Below are 16,006 nucleotides of genomic sequence, written 5' to 3'. Positions count from 1 at the left end.
GTTATCAAAAGATGAAAATAGTGAATGCTATTTCATAGAACCTAAAATATCTAAACCGCATAATATCGAGCATTCAGAACAGCGAATTTTTTTCCTTGGGAAAAAATTTGCTATTCAGAAACACATACACACAACACAAGCACACATAAAAAACATCAATACACACACATACACTTATAATCCTACAACTGACTCTACATTAAACTATACATACAGTACTATCTATCCACTTACCTTTACCCAAACACTAAGCCTAAGGTCCATCACTATCGCACTCACCTAACCTGCGCCCTAACCCTAACTCACTTAACCCGCCCCTAAACCTAATCTCCTAATCCGCGCCCTAACCCTAACTCACTTAACCCGTGCCCTAATTATAACAACCACACAATTGCACACTTACCTGAACCCGACCCGTAAATCTCCACCACAGCGCTGAAAATAGCGAAGCCACAGAACCAGCCAACTGAATTCTTTCCCTAGGAAAGAATTTGGTGTTCTGCAGCTTTGCTATTTTCAGCGTTCGATTAAAATGGGTCGATATTAGAACATTCGAAGTTTTAAAACTTCGATGTTCTGATATAGACCCAGGGATTACAGATGGGAAGGACTTATGCAGCTTCAAGATAAGGGAAGAAATACAAGTGAAACAGATGAAAGAAAATTAAGAAAATGGAATAAAAATTGGAAAGACATTGGTAAATTCTATTCAGAGGAGGCAGTCTTCATTAAAATTTACTTATTTTGAAAACTCCCCCATAATGCAAAAGTATTGGTCTGAAAACTTGAGGCAGCAGATGGTTGAAGTATATGCTTACAAGATAAGAGACAGAGTTACTCAACAATGAGGTGAGTAAAATCGAAAGTATTTTGGTGGAATACTATAATGATTTATATGCAGAACAAGAAAGAGATGAAACCTGGGAAACTAATGTATATGCATTATTGCTGGGCTTATTGGTCCCTAAATTAAATGAAGAAGAGAAGAATAGTCTAATTCAACTGATTACCAGATTGTAGAGCAGATAGAAAATCAGACAGTGTGTAAGTCGCCAGAAATGTATTCAGGATGCTGGGGGAATGAGAGTTGCTTTGGATAAGATTTTACTAATAGAGAATGGAGAAATGGCAGGTCCTCATCTACAAAGTTACCACTTAGCCACACAAGTAGGATTAGCATATTGAATGCCACATAGTTCATATATGCCAAAATGGAAAACAATGCTGCTAGTAAAGGAACAAAGGACAAATCAAAAAATCTATACAAGCTGGGCTGGTGGTCACAGACACTGATTAAGGAGCAAGCAAATAATAATTTATTTTGAATATACAGGATACAAGAGTTAATGAACAAAATGGACTATGGTGCTGGACATTTGAGCTGCTGAGATAAGGTTAGCCCATCCAAAAATATGTGATCATCCTCAGGAATTGGTCTTACTGAGAAAGATGGGAGAGTTTTGGGGATATATTAAATAAAGGGGAAGAGATGTTGCAATGGAAGCAGGTGGTGGCAAGGTATAAAATAGGACCAAGTGTGACACTAAAATACCAGGGTCATTACAGGATACAAGACAAATCTCAAAATCGTCTAAACTAAGGAGAAATACAGAGGCTGGAGATGGTAAGGATTTTAATAAAACTATAACAGCAGAAGCAGGCTTCGGAAAGCTGGTGAGAAGGAGCTATAAGTGAATAATACGTCGGCTATACTGAAACAAATGCAAGATTGGAAAAAAAAACACTACAGCAATCTAGCACTGAGGAGAATTGTACATAGATATGTCAGGTACCTCATCAGTTCACAAAGTCTATGAAATTTAGTATCTTTGCATGGATGTCTCTGCACAAATCTTTTTATGCACCAAAGAGATTGCATAGAATGTCTCCTAGTCAAAGCCGAGAATGCTAGAGGTGCCACAACAAAATACTGCAAACATTATTCAGACAGAGTATTATAATAAAACAAGCACAGTATAGCTATTTATTTTCCTTATATAGTGATAACTCAGATCTACATAGGCACTCCTTACACCTTTTTGACATTTCTTATGTTTCAACAGACATAGGAACTAAAATCTGACCACTGGAACTTCTTTCAAATTAGACACATGATTCTGATATCCTCCCTTAAAGGTCCATAACATCTGTAGGGAAAACATTTAGACACATGCCAGGGCAGCAGTCAATGTGCCAAAAATACAGGCAATATTAAAGTTTCTGTGGCCATTGCTTTGGGGTAGAGTGACAAAGTCCAACTGTATTCAAGGCAACCTGGATTTGCTAAGTCATTCAGGTATCCAAGGAGCTAGCAGGTGGAAGAATGGGAATGCCTATCTTGGGGTTAGGATTTGCGATTGGGCACTCCTTACAGCTGATCTTTATGAAGGGTGGAGGTATACAAGTAGTCACTCATCTAAGAGTGAATTGCTGGGGGACCTTGGCAAGAGGTGATACTATACACCATATCATCCCCACTGCATGACTATCCAGAGGTCAGTAACAGACGTGTGCATGAGAAAGAGGTTGAAAAAGTGGGTAAGGCAGTAATACGATGCTGCCCTATCAATGGGGGCTGACGTTTCTAGTGCAGTATCATATTGCTGCAATCCAATGCTGCATCAGAAGCTGCAATCCCTGCTGTTGGTCCAAGCATGGGAAAGAGTTATTAGTCAAGGAGCATAACTGAAGTGCCAATTAGACCCATGGACAAGGAAAGTATAGATGGAAACTGTTGATCAGCTTTGAGGAGTAAAAGAAATAAGAAAGAAAACAATTAAAACTTCTATAATTTATAAAGTATCAGTAAGGCCATTGCAAACACTCATTAGGGAGAGTATCTCAACCATTTCTACATTATTTAAATAGGATGCAAAAAGACAGATAGTATCACTCAAATGCACCCTCCTAAAATGTCTGACAGCCACTCCTCTGTTTATTGGGCATCACCCAAAAATGGCTCATGAAAGCTATTGACTTCAATCAAGTATTCTCAAAATAGGATTTACTACACAGAGCAGCTGTTAAGTAGCTAAGTATGGTTAAGTATTGTGGTTATTGTTGAGTCACTGACAAAGTGCAAAGGTCTTTCATGAGTTTAGGATTTGTATACATAAAGAGAATTTAGTCAGTAGTTAAGAAACAGCATCAGATAATTACTCGCTAGTATGCCCCTTTAGACTTAGGATATAATTATTAGGATCCTTCTGCTATTGTAAGAAATCTAACTAGTCAGAAAAGATATGTCTGTTTGTAACTTTCATTTTTTGAGGTCCTTTATGACTATATATATATATATATATATATATATATATATATATATATATATATATATATATATATATATATATATATATATATATATATATATATATATATATATATATATATATATATATATATATATATATATATATATATATATATATATATATATATATATATAGGTTCCCTACATAAGACTGAAAACCCATAATACCGATGCCCATAATCCCGAGACCAGATACCTGGAAGATGAGAAGACTAGAATACCAGAAGCACAAAATTTAAAATCCTGAACACTACACTACACTAAACATAAGCCACACACACACACACACACACACACACACACACACACACACACACACACACACACACACACACACACACACACACACACAAACCTACACTACATACAAGTAGGGGAGCAAGCCCCCCTGCACCCTCTATGTGGGGGGCTGTGCCCCCACACCCCCACACTTAAATATTCTAACTCTAAGGTTGCACTACACAGACAAACACATGAAAACACCACCACACACCAACATTCCCCTCACACACACACATCATGTCACAACACACACTTACACACACACTAAAGCCCCTAACCAATACACTCAAACATAGATATGTCCCTGATCTTCCACCAATCCATTCACAAACCACAACACCAGAAGCACTACTTCAACATCTCCAAACTTCGGGATTTCGAAATTCGCCTTCTGGTCTGGTCTTTCGGTATTTAGGGTTTTCAGCTATATGGTCTCGAGATTTTGAAATTCCATGTTTGATGTCATTATGTAGTGAACCCATATATATATATATATATATATATGTATATATACATATATATATATATATATATATATATATATATATATATATATATATATATATATATATATATATATATATATATATATATATATGTATATATATATATATATATATATATATATATATATATATATATATATATATATATATATATATATATATATATATATATATATATATATATATATATATATAAAATCAGCCTACTGATGCTTGGCAAATCTGAGATTTCTGTTGTGAATTCATTCCACTAATGTGTTCCATTATCCTGAAACTTTTTTATGATAGAAGGAACATTATAGCTCTGTGTATTCCAACATTTTGATATGAAGTCTGTGTTTTACAAGCAGAGATACTTGTTTTGTTGTATGACATATTGTTATTTCAATTTTTTTAATATATGCTATGATCCTGTTGAATGCTCTAACTTACAAGTTTGAAAATGTAGCTTTTATGATCTGTAGTTAATTTTATGACTGATAAATAAAATAAAAAGTCAGGCTGTTATATTCCCATGTCCAGAAGACATATGGGACCTTTGTAACTCTTAGTTTTGTTAATCACTTTTCTTTTTTGAGTAATTTGCAATGGTGTTCAATTCTGGATGATAGAAGAATTTATCAATAGATGTTGCTGATAATGTTTTGAATTTCATGAGTATTCTGTGAGTAATTTATAATAAAAATATAGGGGACATCTTCTGCAAGAGGAATGAATATATTGATTGCAGTAATATACCAAGCATGAAGGATAATGTGGCTGCCTGTTGAGTATGGAACTTATAAATGGTTATCCAATGGCATCATCTTGATGCATCATCAAGTATCATCTAAGCAATTTGAGATTTATTTGGAAGTACTATGACTGGAGACTTAGATTTTGCTATCTTTAAGTACGTACCAAATAATACAGCAGCTGTCATTTGCGGTTTTAAGCTTAGGGTGGATATAGTTCAGATTTGGTGGTAGTTGTTGAAATGAACATACCTTATAATAAGGAATTTCTCATTCTTGTAGATTTCAGCAAATGCATGCAGTGCATATACTCAGCACTGATAGTGTATGCCACCATAGGACGGCATTCTAATTCCTGTTGTTATAGTTGCCTTGCTAATGAATGCTGGATGTGTATATGCACTTCAAAAATGATGCAACAAAGACATATTGTTTGAAATTCAGCTACACTACTGCATAAAATATAAAAGCATGTCTTTCAGCACAGCTGTGTGCTACAGGCTACACTAGCTATGGATGTATTGACTGGGTTAGCGACATGCCACATTACCGAACCCACTATTGCACAGAGACTGAAATGCTGAACCATTGTCTCTCTGTAAAATTTCTGGCCACAGTTTGAGTAGAGGTCAATAATGTCAGCCTGAATTCACAGTTATTGCTTCTGCATTCAGATTCAGAGTGAGCAAGGATGTGGAAGATACACAGATGTCAAGATACCTGTGCTTGATACAGGCTGTTGTTCTTTTGTTCCATTGCCCATGTAATGGTGAGTTATTGGTTTGCTATACTTGGTTATGGATCCCAGTGGCACAGTAACCATCCCGCTCAGTTTAGCAGTCTCTCTGTATAGTTGTAGGCAAAATCCATCCACAGATGTCATTACTGTCATGCCACATGTCATGAATGTCAACAATGTGGCAAGAAAAGGTGTGTCCTTAACACAGTGCCTACTGTTAAACTACTGTGTATGGCATGGTAAAAAATGAGCACAAACACACAGATAATATAAACACCACTGCTAGTGGATATACCAAATGACACAGTAGGATCCTGTGTTGTGCACTCAACCTGTAATAAATGTGCATTGTGTCTAAACCATGGTCATGTCATCAATCACATTTCAATAGTCACATTGCATTAGTTTATCTGCAGTGACAACATCTATAGAATGTGGCATGAAGTAGTCTTCAGCCATGGTTGGATCATCTCTGACACATAGTCATAAAACCATTTTCCATAGACTGAAAATTGGCTGTTAACAAAAATATTGGCATGAATTGAAACGTTATGCACACCTTCTGTCTAAGAGCCATGCAAGAATCATAAACTGAGAGCACAAAAATTATACTGTAAATAATAATAACATGGATGCACTAACTGCTAGTAGATGTAAACAGCACCGAGTAATGCATGAGGATTGTACTTTTGCTGACACAAGCATGTCATATTCATGAATGGCAAACATGTCAGGGTTATGGCATTGCTGTTTTACCTGTGTGGTATATGCAATATGCCATGGCACAGTGTTGAGAGATTAGTTGTAATACAGGCTTTTTAGTTAAACATGATGCAACACAACCTATTTATGCAACTCTACTCCAGCAAACAATTATAAGTAAATTCATTAACTAATTTATCAATAAACTAATCAATCGATTAATTAGTTAATAAGCCTATCTTGCATATGATAATGCAAATGAAGTGTGTTACATGACTTTACTGCATATTGTTATAACATATAGTGTCATAAGAAAAACATGTAAGACATACCACAATGGCAAGGGAATACGATCAGCATGAGTAATCACCCGCATCACTGATGTGAGTGGTCACAGTTACAGTACAGATGCATATTATTGGAGATTCAAGGCAAGCATTAAAAGCATACATAGACTTAGGACAACACAAAAGGTCTGTGTTGTACTGAATGGAGGTCTTGAATGAGGAGGAGTGAACACAGGATGAGGAGATGCTCATTGATCTTATATCCTTTGTGTCCATGTTGGGTATACCATCTAGGTTTTAAGATAGTTACTGCTCATTATGAGCACAAGCAACAACCATCATATGTTACACATTACTTCGAGTTGTTGTTGTTTCATCACATCTGACAACAGTGTGCCTCTTTCTTGATTAGAAAGTTTCAGTGGATCTCAGACAAGAGAACCAAGTCAGAAGAAATCACTTTGCAAAGTTCAAGCTCCAGTGAAGCAGCATAGCTCTGAATAATAAGAATGAACTCTTCAGTAAAAAGCTTAAATAAAACATAATGCTGTAAATAGGTTCTGAGTGTTTGCCTTAATTCTCAGATAATCTCTTGGTTATTTACTTGATAAGTTTAGAGAATCTCATAATGCCTTATATGTTGTATCCCCCACAGTGATTGCATGAATACATTCTTAAACTATCACCAATGACTTTGTTATGTCACACAACATGTTGCATGGACAGAGTCAGTTGTATTCATTTTAAATTCATAGGCAATGCTTTAAGGTCTACTTCCTGCAAAGAAGGTAATATTATGTATAAATTTACACTTGAATGTGGCAAATTTAAGGAACTAGTTAAATGGGCTTTAAGTAAGTCTGAACAAATATGTTAATATATCTTTCAAAGAGTATCCTGAATCCTATATAGACTAAGGATGCTTTAATGCAAATTTTTACTCTGTACAGATTTATTTCCTAAAAATCTTACGCATCAGTTCTATATATCCCCATATATAAGTCCACATCAAACACAAACGCACTGTGTGTGATCCATAAAGGTTAGTCATGTTTTGAGTCAATGTAAACTTCTACAGTCATTGATTACTGTCTGTGCTGTTTCTTATTGTTTCTCACTGAAGGTATATTTTAAACTTGTTGCTTTTATTTTTACTGACCTTTTATGACTTTCTCTTTCTTCAGATTTGATTAATCTGTGTTGCTTTAATACAGAATTTATATAAAATATTTTTTTTACTTTAATCCTTCTTAGCAGGATAATGTGCCCAGTTACATAAATGCTTGCTTTCACTGGCTAGGCAGAAGATTTCATATGTTTAAGAGATTTACTGAAATTGTGGCAAATATAGACAGAAAGGCCATCAGAGTCAGTGAGAATGTGAAGACCTGTTTTGTACATCAACTCTATCAAAAGCTGGGCTAGCCTACTAGCCAAATGATACCCATCTTAACATTGAATTGTGTGCTGCATACATCCCAATGGGGAAAGCAACTGGCAGTGCCCTTCTGCTGTTTGTGGGATCATGTACTTGCTATTAAGATAATGCAATAAACAGACTCTGGCCTCATGGGAGGAGTAACTGACAATTGTTTCAGATCTATAAATAAGATCCATCTTGCAGCTACAAAATGAACTGGCCAAAGCAATGAACATTAGCACTGCCAGAAACAGTAACAGTCTGTTTGCCAATCAATACCTCAGGATATGAAATGTCATTGTTACTATTTTTTTTCCTGAAATAAAGTTAAGAGTTTAAGAACTATAGAGACCTTCTTGTATACTTAGAAAAAAGAATAAATAAAATCGGAGTGTTACTTGCCAACATGCGTCCCTTAAAATGACAACCACAAACTCTCTGTCTACAATCTTTATTGTCGGTATTTGATCTTGTACTGTTTGGTTAGCATCCAAGAATGATGAAGTATGCTACAGAAATATGGACCACAGCCATACCAAGCTGTTGTTAAACATGGGGTATATTGTGCAAGAACAACGTAAGACCATAGCAACATAACAGTTACCCTTCAGCTACTGAACTAACATACAGAGTTAGGTGAAAGGTTAAAGAGTACAAGGAAGATAAACACTTCTGAGTAAGTGAACAGTTTTGAAACAGCTGTTGCAACAGAAATGTATTTACAAGTACTCTTAAATGTCTGTTACAGTTTGTTGCATCAAACAACTCTGCATTGCAAACGCTCAAGAAAGGGTGTGAAGGCACTGAAAAAAAAAAAACATAAATAAAAACAATGAACAGCGTACAATAAAGTTTCATTTACTCCAGATTCTACTGGCAGTTGATGCGGATTTTCAGAAAAAAAATAGATATCTGTCTTCATGGCTCAAACACATTTTGCAAGAAAGTATGATGTCTAAAATGTTTTAATGTTGACTTGAGATGCTACCTGCCCATAACCACAGTATCTGATTTTTCCAACCTCCTAGGTTGTTTTTCCTTATCATAATTAATGTATAGTTAAAGCAACAATCCCACTTTGCAGGTAACAAAAATGAGAGACACAATTCACTTCAGGTTATTCTGTTCAGCATTTTAGATCATGGGTAACATTTGGCATATCGGCCAATATGAAAATAATCATTTAAAATCACACAATACATACTTTTCATGTGAAAAGATACGAACTTCAGGCAATTACAATGTAAAATGTATTACAAAACTAATTTTTCTGATGTACAGGTTCAAGTTAAGGACATATGGGTATCACCTCAAAATCAGACCCTAATGACCATAGACTCCTTCTTGGTCTGTCATTCTTATGCTCAAGATTCCATCTGGAACAGCATTTTTAGTGATCAAAGCTTCTGCAAGAACAGAAAGCACTATATATCAACCACAGTGGGAAAGTATATGTCTTATACATTATAGAATTATGAACACCTGTAAATATGGAAGACCCATCAACTTTAAAGTTTACAAAAAATGAACTTAGTGAGTATGCATGCAATGCAGAATTTATGCAATACAACAACACAATGCATTAAGGCTGGATGGGATACAGCTCAATAATGACAATATTCCTTTGTTATTTAGCACACTGATACTCACCAACTAATATGGTAGATATTGGTAATTAATATCACAATGTTCTGTATTTTAGTAAATTAGTTATGTTACTTTGACATTGATGATATATGAGCATGTTACATATTGCCTACGGAATGCTTAACAACTATTCTGAAACAGTTATTTAATAAACGTACATAACATAGTTAATTAGATGCCTCATTATGAATACATATTCAGACACAATAATTTAATCATTGTGCTTTTTTTGTTTCAGATTTGACTTAGAACTCAATACCCGGCTTTCCTCCTTGGGCCAAGAAGCCCCATTAAACCAGCCTTTTTCTTCCAGGTTTGAAAATTTCAATAAGGCTAAGGCATTAGGATTCACTAGAAAGAATATCCATGGCCAGGAACAATAACATAATAATTGATAACAAATGCATACTTTAGTACCAAGAGAACAGAAATGGCATCCAGTGGACCTAATTATGGAGTGTTATCAAAGCTATCAGTTTAATCAATGCAATAATGTACCTTCACTGTTTTTTCTGGGAGAAAAGGTGTTGGTTTATGGCACAACAAGATGTTATGTGTTGTGTATTTTAAGTTTCATTTAGATACACATACCACACACACACACACATATATATATATATATATATATATATATATATATATATATATATATATATATATATATATAAGGGTGTATGTCAGATGATCAAGTTTTCAGAAATTCAAAATTCATATGGTCAAGACCATATGATCAAGTTTCCAAAAACAACCATCAGAAAAAGAAATCACAAAAAAACACAAACATCTTTCTTTTCTACATTTTTGCAGGGGCTCAAGCCCCACTATGCCCCCCACACCTCCTGCAAATTATATATATCCAAGATCACACTACAGTGAGTAAAAGGGTACATTTCCTAATCCACATTATACTGCAATCTCCATTCAAAAGCTTCAGGTTTTCAAAACTCAGTCATATGGTCCTGACCATACGAATTTCGAGTTTCTGAAAACTTGATCAACTGATAGGAATCTATATATATATATATATATATATATATATATATATATATATATATATATATATATATATTTATATTTAAATGTCTGTATACATATACATATGCATTTATGACTATATTAGTAAGCCTTGAATTGAACAGTCATGACTTCACATCTTCAGCTTAAAATGTATCCCAGAGGAAAAAACATAATCAAAACTCAATCAGTCACAAGGGGAAAGCAAAATGTTTCCTTTTCTGATCATTTAACTGAAATAAATAAAACCTTAATAATACTGCCAGACAAACTTTGTCTGAATAGTGGTACTGTTAAGGATTTTTTTCTTTTTTTTAATCAGAAAAAATAGATTACTATCTGTGCAGTGATTTCTTTCTGATATACTTGGGTAAAGAAAATGATAAGTTTTGCAGATCATAGATCAGTAATCAGTATTTCTGAGACTTGGTAAACAGGAAGTAAAATGAAATCTAGATAAAATATTTAATAAGACTAAAAGCAAGTTTCCTGGAGAAAAAGTAAATCAATGCAACATTCATAAAACTCCTTACAGATAATTACAGATGAAATGTTGCTATGTGGACTTGGGGTTGTACTTTCATAGAAAAGAGAGGCAAAAATATAATGATGAAGAGTTGAATTCAATATTGGATTAAGTCAGAAGTGTTATAAACAGAAAAAAAATGTGCAACAAGAATGAAGGGAAGACTAAGAAATGGCTAAGTAAGCGAAGATTATTACAAAGGGAAATAAAGAAGAGGTTATCCCTGTGACATCTGGCTATACCCCACTGGACTACCAAAAATTAAATGACGTCCCTTACTATCCTGAGTCAGTAACTATGGAGCTTTGATCCTCACTGACTCCAATGTGAGACTGTCACTTAAACAGAAATAATATTTTACAGTTTTTCCCTAAGAGCACAACAGGAACACACTCTATTTTCCTTGGACTGGACTATATACTTCTGTCCACCCCAGATGTATTTCTTATTACACACTTTAGAGCAATGTGTCCAGTTTAAGACATCTGATACACTCACGCTCAAAGTACATTTAAATCTCACACTTCCAAACACTTCTGGGAAAGCCTGACACAGATTTCCAGCTGTGTCCCTTTACGAAAATAATATAGTAATGGTGTCACCAATCAGAGAGTCTTCATGCCCTTCTAAAGGGTGTCCAGTTATGAAAATTAAATATCAAAATAAATGATAGCTATGACCAGGAGCGACCAGACCTTCAAGGTGACCTGAAGAGTATCAAACAGGTAGAGGCACTCTGGAATCTCTAAAGAAAAAAAAAAAAAACACTTGTTTCTAGCCACAATGTAAAGTAATGAAAAATCATTTAATAAGTAAAATGATTACAAGAATGTAAATCAATAGCTTTCAATAAACAGCAGAAGTTTGTCACTGGAAATGTAAAATTAAACTGCAGAATAGGAGTCCATTATTCTAGAAAAACTCTATCTTAACAACTAAGCTTTCCTAATCTAACTAAAGAATACCGTCCCTGATCTATTCTAACACATAACAGCAAGGCAAAAGGCAGGCTTACAGTTTTTGGTGAGTTCTCTTTCATGGGGGTCCACGGACAGCACAGCACTGTAACTGACTGCTGCTCTTCATAAACTACTGCACTAACTGCTCAGTACTTGACAAACTGCAGTCTCAGCTGTCTTATTTTGAAATAACATTCAGCTTTTCCTGTCAATCAGCTGTTTAAATAATCACTTAGCAATCAGGAACATTCTAATGACATCACTCACTGTTAAGCTGATTCTCCATTGTACTTTAGAATGTCCTTCTGAAACATGTGCAATTAGAAATATATCAAAACACTGACAGATTCTTTGAACATTATGTGTAAACAAGGAAATACTCATCATTTAAACACTTATTTACATTTCACAATTAGGCACATTGGCATGCAACACAAGTAAATCTAAGATTGTACAGAAATCTCTTGCCAGACATGCTAACACAGATTACAGTGTTTTCATTTTCTACACAATCCCATGCTAGCAAAATCATGAAAAAAGAATATTTGTCTATGAATGTATTTACAAGATGAGACAGGTAAATATAAGATAGAAGAAGAAAAATGAATAAAGCATGGAGGTATTTACAGATGATGTATGATACAAAGGTAAAATAAGTATAAGTAAAATGATGGTCAGCAGATAAAAAGAGGCAGTGTGTAAAATATATGTATGTAAGCAATAAATACCGGATGACCTAACATATGGTTAAAACAAATTTAAGTTAGATGAAGAAGCTGTCATGCTGAGATAGCACATGAATATTATAAGAAAATTACTGAAAAGCTGACACAAGTTTTGTGGAAGGTATTGCTAGAGTTTTTGGCTGAAATAAGAGAATAAGCAGTGTTGTCCCGGCCCCCATTTGAACAAACCACTCTAAACACATAAAGCCATTTGACAACCTTTATTGAATATTATCATAACATGAACTTTAAACACATAAAACAACATCAATTGCTTTAATCCACCAGAATCCTCAGGGCAGCGTAACAACTCACCCTGCTTGATTACACATCAAGGCAGCATACCTGCTCACCCTGAAACTTCTTCTACTGGGGCAGTGTACCTGCTCACCCCCCCAAATAATAGGCAGCATACCTGCTCACCTTTAAACCACACAATTGGCCAAATCAAACCACATTCCTTAGAGGGGGAACAAAAGAGGACAATCTTGCCCCTCTTCTCTGCTCCAAACAACTAAATCTTCCTTCACATCGAACAGGAGGGTGGGAGAGCCACCAACTCATGCCAAATGTAACTACTTCCTTTAGCTCCCAACACTTGGATCATACTGAGTCCCACCCTTCCTTACCTCACTTTCTTAACTACTCCAGTCCCCTTCCACTCCTTCATTACCATGGCACTAATTCTAATCACCCAATCACCGACTCCCCAGTCTTGCCTCCCCCATCCTTTACTCATGGGTCCAGGACAACTTAGTTTGTCCCAAACTACATTTATCCTGGCCCCACTTTGAACTAACCACTCTAAACACATAAAGCCATTTAACAACCTTTATTGAATATTATCATAACATGAACTTTAAACACATAAAACAAAATCAATTGCCTTCATCCACTACAATCCTCAGGGCAGCGTAACAACTCACCCTGTTCAATTACACATCGGGGCAGCATATCTGTTCACCCTGAAACGACTTCCACCGGGGCAGCATACCTACTCAACCCCCCAAATAATAGGCAGCATACCTGCTCACCTTTAAACCACACAACCATTGGCCAAATCAAACCACATTCCTTAGAGGGGGAACAGAAGAGAACAATCCTGTCCCTGTTCTCTGCCAGCAGCCTGATCCCAGGCTGTTCCCCCTCCTAAGCCTTAATCTGCAGCATATCCTGTAAAACAGCTTCAGATGCAAATTAAAAAGATGCAAACCCATTTCATTAAGATGAACCCCATCCCTATGGTACCAACCTTCATCCCTGGTACAAAAAAAACAAACCTATCTGAACACCCCAACCTCCTACTCCTGAATTCTATTAGCCCAGGCTACCGGGCAAAGGCTAAGATTCTTATCCGCTTTGATCACCGCAGTACATCCCCTACCCAACTGATCCGTCTTTGTCATCTGTAATACAATGTTAACCTCCCTCTCAGCTGCAATATCATCCTTCCAACATAATGAACCTAACAATTCTGATACACGGAAAGCCTCAAAATATAACCATGTACATAGTGTGCCCCACATGAAATAATCCAACGACCCACCCAGTAATAACCGTAACCCCTGTAACAAAATCTTCAATATTCCCCTTGTAATTGGCCATCGAGTATCTCTATGCTCCACCATCGTCCTCCCCCACCCTCTCAACATACGCCCCAATGTCCAAGACTTTGTAAAATCCTGCAATCCTCCCAACTTAGCAAAATTGCTAATAGCCTCGAAATCCACTTTGACTGTCTGCAAGGCCTTGCCTTTCTTCCACACACTAGCCACATGCCTTAACAATAATCCTTCTGACCACATCCTTTCTTTGTCTGGCAATTGCAAAACAAATTGATTCAAATCAAAGAGAGCCCTACTGTATGCCTTCTTTGTAGAAGAAGCCCACGAATGCCACACCAAATGCCTGACTATCCTGTGCCAAGTTTCCAAACCTCATCCGGCAGTGTTACTGGCACTATGACCACCCACGGAGCCAACCCTTGAAACCTACAAAACTGAAAGTGGGCCAAACTATCAGCAATATAATTCTTAATTCCTGGCACATGCACCACTGTAAAAGAAAAATGTATTAACAGACTCTGCAATACCAATTTTTGCAATACCATCAACAACAATTCTGCCCTAGCTGTCTTCTTTTGCAACTCCTTCACCACAACCATATTATCAGAATGGAGAACTACTGGCTTGTTCCTCAACTGCTCCTTCTACACCACTGAAGCTGCCCATATCAGCATCAACTCTAGAAAAGCCACATCACACCTCCATTCTTCATTCCAATACTGAGGCCATTCCGCTGCAAACCACCTCCCCCCAAAATAAGCCCTCATGCCAATACTCCCGCTGCATCTGTAAACAATTGACGTTCCTCCTGACCCACCTAATCTGATTGCCAAAAGGAAATCCCATTAAATTGTTGCAGAAAACCATCCCACAACTTCAAATCCTCCCACACCAGCTTGGTCACCCTCACTCAATGATGCTTGCTCCTTCCCACTTTCAACATAAAAGCTAAAGCCCTGCAAAATGTCCTCCCTGGATGCACTGCTCGACAGGCAAAGTTAAGCAGCCCCAACAGTTCCATGACTGATTCATCCAAATCTTATTCCTGGCCACCACCCCCCATATGGCTGAATCCAGCCTCTCTATCTTATCCTTAGGTAAGCGAAACAATCCCTGTTCCACATCTACCATTAACCCCAGAAAATCCAAAGCTCTTGCCAGACCTTCCATCTTATGCTGTGCCAATGGTACACCCAATTCTTCACACATGCTTGTAAATTCTGGCAACCCCCTCCCTTCTCCTACTAGCAATAAATCGTCCAAATAATGCACTACCTTCTGCGTACCCACCCTCTGATTCCAAATCCAATGTAAAAGGGTACTAAATTTCTCAAATATTGCACATGCCACAGAACAACCCATCAGCATAGCCATATCAAAATAGTACTTATCACCAACCTTCATCCCCAATAACAGCCAATTCTCTTTCCTGATGGGTAACAAATGAAAAGCTGACTCAATGTCAACTTTGACCAGCCACGGCTCCCAAAATCCCCTGATCACCCTCACTGCATCGTCCAAAGAGGTATAACGCACCTTAACTTCCTCATCTGCAATAAAATTATTCACTGACCCCTCTTCCAGAAATGA

This window comes from Protopterus annectens, chromosome 10.part0 (genome assembly GCF_019279795.1).
Source record: "Protopterus annectens isolate FY-2018-M chromosome 10.part0, PAN1.0, whole genome shotgun sequence".
NCBI classification, from domain to species: Eukaryota; Metazoa; Chordata; order Ceratodontiformes; family Protopteridae; genus Protopterus; species Protopterus annectens.
The sequence above is the reverse complement of the archived record's forward strand: the minus strand, read 5'-3'. Positions refer to the sequence as shown.